The sequence below is a fragment of the Pinus tabuliformis genome, chromosome 6, assembly GCF_031772625.1.
Source record: "Pinus tabuliformis cultivar Carrire ecotype Pingquan chromosome 6, CPIR1, whole genome shotgun sequence".
Classification (NCBI taxonomy): domain Eukaryota; kingdom Viridiplantae; phylum Streptophyta; class Pinopsida; order Pinales; family Pinaceae; genus Pinus; species Pinus tabuliformis.
In genome coordinates, this window is record NC_142292.1 from 1,350,652,581 (window position 1) to 1,350,657,449 (window position 4,869).

The window sequence follows — 4,869 nt, forward strand, 5'->3', positions numbered from 1 at the left end:
TGGGATGAAAAGGAAATATGTCTTTTGTGAACTCCCATATTGAGAGCATCTAAATATTGGCCACTTACTAGATCCCATTCATATATTCAAAAATGTTTCATATTCTTTATGGAGGAACATATAATTGAAATAAAATGACACATTAGCTATTAGGAGAGATATTATTTCTTCAAAAACTAAAAAGAAACATTGGCCAAGACAAGAAAGTAGAGGAGAGGCTAGTATCTCTTTGTCTTTCAAAGAAGGTGATGTCCCATGGATTTTAAAGAAATATGATATTTCTTTGGCAAAGAAAGCTATAATTTGTGTGAGGGTGCCTTCTTTATATGCGTCTTCATTATGGAATTGTGTCACTATCGAAGACCATTTTTCGGGGTTCTAAATCACATGAGCATTTGAACCTTCTAAGAGTACGTATGTCAAAAACATGAGTTTATTATTTGTTATTATTTTTATGCAAGTGGATAAAATATAATTAATTTCTGTATGTGTTTACTTTGCAGTGTCATTATCCTCTGCTCGTGCTTGGGTGTGTGAACCATTACTTCCCCCAAGGCCTATGATGTTCCATATCTAAATTATATGCATTTGTACGTTGGATCACAACAAATTAGATTCACATCGCTAAGATTCCACAGTGGTGTCAAGAGATATATGATATTGTTTGTAGGTTTAAGAAGGAATTGTCGGTGACTTTCAAGGACTTGCATGTTCATATTCTAATTTACCTAGTAGATGAGGTTGAATTAGTTGTGGTGGTTTATTATCATTGGATGTTCTTCTTAGAGACTTGGTACATGAAGAAATTGAAAGGATTTTTTCGACAAAGGGAAAACCCAAAGGGGTTTATGGCAAAGGCGTACATATTGTATGATTATTTGTATTATGTTAGTGAATACATGAATTAGATAAAAAACACACTAGTTGCGGTGATTTGGGACAACGAAATGGATGAAGACAAAAGAGAAGGGGAGCTTCTCCAAACAAATGGAAAAAGGCACTTGATAAAGAGTAAGTGACTTATCATTTGTCAAAATTCTATGAAATAACTATTCACACAAATATTCATAATTCATATGTTGGTCTCATATGTACAATATATGTTGTTTTATTTCATCAATGAATTTAGAAATCGAAGCCATCAAAAAATCCAGTATTTCCAATTCGGAAGCGAGACAACCGTGGGTCACATTATATGAATGCAAGAGGAGGAAATGGGACAGTAATAGGAAAGAATTCAGATGATTGAACAGTAGAAGTGTGCCTTATCCTAATTATTAAAAATAAAAATGTGCCAATGATATGCCTCAACACTTGGGTCATTGATCAAGTGAGAGATAAATACAGTGCATTTGGTCATTACTCACATGTTGAAGAGGATGCGCTAAACATAGGGATTGGGTGCAACAACTTGGTAATAATCTATTTCTGCACATTTATTTTAACTTCATAATGCACCTTTGAATTGTAACATCCATATTTTATATTTTAATTATGTTCGAGTTATTAGACACATGACACTGTGATTTTTTCACCTTTTTTATAGGTGCATTTGTTCCCATCTATGTGGGAATACGAACATCATTTTCACACAGAGGATATCGATGATGGATGCATGACACAAGACAGTGTAGTGGAAGTTGATTTTGACTAATCTAGTCATGCTAGCCACCACGATTAGATAATATTAAAGGGGACATTAGGTTACGTCAGAAATATACAATAGATCATTATAGTGGAATTCTATTTGTTACAATATGTTATTTTTAGGTGAAAGTGGTGGGAAACCTTTGATTGGAACAATGTAAAGGAAGATTGTGATAGTGTGCTAATATCTGTTAACTCATAGAAAGGTGTGGCATGAAGCTACGGAGCCCGATGTTTTCCCGAAACACTACAACAAGGTGTTTTTTACCTAGATGTGCTGGATAGGGATCGGTGGTTCATATTAAGACACGACCCTAGGTAAAAACATATTTTTGAGAAAGACAACCTTATTATATCAAGTGAGGAAGATAACTAGGGTGATGACAATTGAGAGTGATATGTACTTGTGTTATTTCATCATTTATACTACTTTTGTATGTTTTAGTTTTCTTTATTTCCCTAGTTATATTATTTTTTATTCATTTTTTTGGCATTTTGTATAATTGGTAAGATTCACAATCATTTTTACACACTTTTTCTAGTGGAAACATTTTTACACTTAAAACTAAGTATTTCAAATTGTGTAATTTATAATTTAAAAATTTAAATTTTAAAATATTTGTTTAATTTGGTTAATTAAGAAATAATCAAGTATATTATTTGTTAAAAAGATAAATCTAATATATTATGATTTTTGTATTATTTAACTCATATTTCCAAAATGTTATATCTTTATTAATAGAAAAAAGTTCGCTTGCCTCTTTAAGGGAGAACTTCCAATAGAGAAAATCCCCAACTACAAGTAATTTTACAAGTGTTATTTTACATTTCTTCCTCCTCTTTAGAGAGAGAAATTTCTAATTTAAATTGATAAGAGTTGCTATAAATATCAAATTTAAGTTACTTGAAAGTCTCATAACTTTCATGGTAAATTAAATTTTATTAAATAGAATTTTTTAAGTTATATTAAACCTAAATTAATTATAAAAATTATGACTTAAGTTTTTTTAAATTTAACAATATATTGATTTTGTTAGATTTCAAAATTCTATGGTATTATTTTGTAGAAGATAAATTCAGATTATCCAATACACACACACACACACACACACACACACACACACACACACACACACATATTAACAATGAAACTACAAAGAGACGAGAGGGATCAAATCTCATTATAAGAAAATCTCTTTTTAGAATGCAAAATTTGAAAAAAATGTGCATGTCAAAATATTTAATCTCTTTAATAGTCTTCATAAATGTGTGATTATGGTGGAACTATAGTGATTTTCTATCTCTATATACAAGCCATACATATTTTTTCATTGTTTAAATTCTATTTTTGAATAATTTATAATTATCAATATTTTATATTTAAAAATTGAATGTGTTACAAATTTTCATCTTATTAAGAACTAACTAAATTATTTTACCTATAATTATTTTTTCCTTGTGAGTATTGAAATATTTTACTAATTAGGTTAGACTGATTATGTATAAACTATCTAAGAAATAGACGAATATTTATGTAATTTTACAATTATAGTTTCAACCATATTAAACTTTGTAATTTATAAAAATATCTTTGCATACTTTTTTCAAAGTAAGTCATTTTGCATGCAATTTCATAAATAAAACTTTGATATAAGTTCACCAATAAATAATCTATAATAAATATGATTTCACAAAAATAAACATCATGATCATAACCATCTAATAAACATAAACATAATCTAATATACACATTCAAAATCTCTAACATCATCTAATTATATACACCTGTAGCACATATAAACGTCATTAGCTAGCACGCAAATCTAATAATCTAATAGGGAATCATCATCATGTTCAAACTTAATGAAACAAAATCATTGTAATCTAACATCGTCACCACATGCATCCTCAAATATACATCTCATGTCAAATAACTTCTATCACATACACATATATCTACAAGCACATTGAATGAACATATCTAACATGACATAGCAATATACACATCAACACCAACATATAAATTAAGTACATTGACATGAAAAAAATGCAGCACACACACACACACTCACACATACAAGTCAAATAACTGCATCAAGTCAAATATATGATACAATAGTAGTAGTGGCATCCTGGTCTATAGAAGAAGACAATACAACATTAGTAGCGACATCTTGGTCTATAGCAGAAGACGATGGATGGTCAACCACCTTAACATTCAAGCTATGAGGTGGAGGAGAAGGTGGTTGGGATGCTCTCTAAGGAGAAACATGAGGCAGTGAGTGTTCAAGAGGTGAATGATGAGGAGGAGTACTACCATAAGGATCACTGGCACCATGCTCATAATCTGATTGGGTAGTATGTTTTGGTGAATATTGTGTATCTGAAGGATCACAAGAAGGATCACCACCCTGATCACTAGAAGTATCATCACCCTGATCATCATGTTATGATAGGGAAGTATTGGATGAAGACTCATGTGTATCTGCTGCATGCCCATCCCTCCTCATTCCCAGTATCCTGGTAGCTCTGATGATATGACACATAAGACTCATCATATCGTGAAAATAGTCCCTCAAGAGCTCTAAGATCTGAGGACCTTCGCTGATGTCTCGAGCTATCACAGGAAAGACTCCCGTCTTAACCAAAAATTGAGAGAGTCAGTTGCAATACTCCATCTTGAATATGATAGAAGCCCTACACAACCGCATGCATGTGCCCATCTACATCCAAGGATGTGTCTCACCTTTTGCAGCTTCGACCATCTCCACAACTGCATCTAGTGGGGGTGGAGGCATGTCCCCAACAAATGTGCGAATATCTACAAAATATATAGTACAAAATAATAATTAGATAATTTCATTAAAAAAATTAATAAAACAAGTTAAAGAACGTGCTAGAATAAATTTTAACTTAATTAATTAAGATAATAAAATGAAACTAGATTAATTTAAATAAAACACTAATATTACCTATATCATTAGTAGGCTCATCCAATGTGAAGAGGATGTTAGGACACTCACCAATAGGCCCAGTGTCTCAGTTGAAATCCTAGCTGAATACTTTGGCTAGTCCCTCTTGGGAATAATCTCACCCCACATGTGAATCCACACCTTAGTCATCAACATAGGAGGGAAATGGTCAAAAGTAGGTCTCATCTCCGAAAACCTCTCAAAAAATAAATAAAAAATATCTAAAGCAAAAGGAATGTTCACCCTCCCA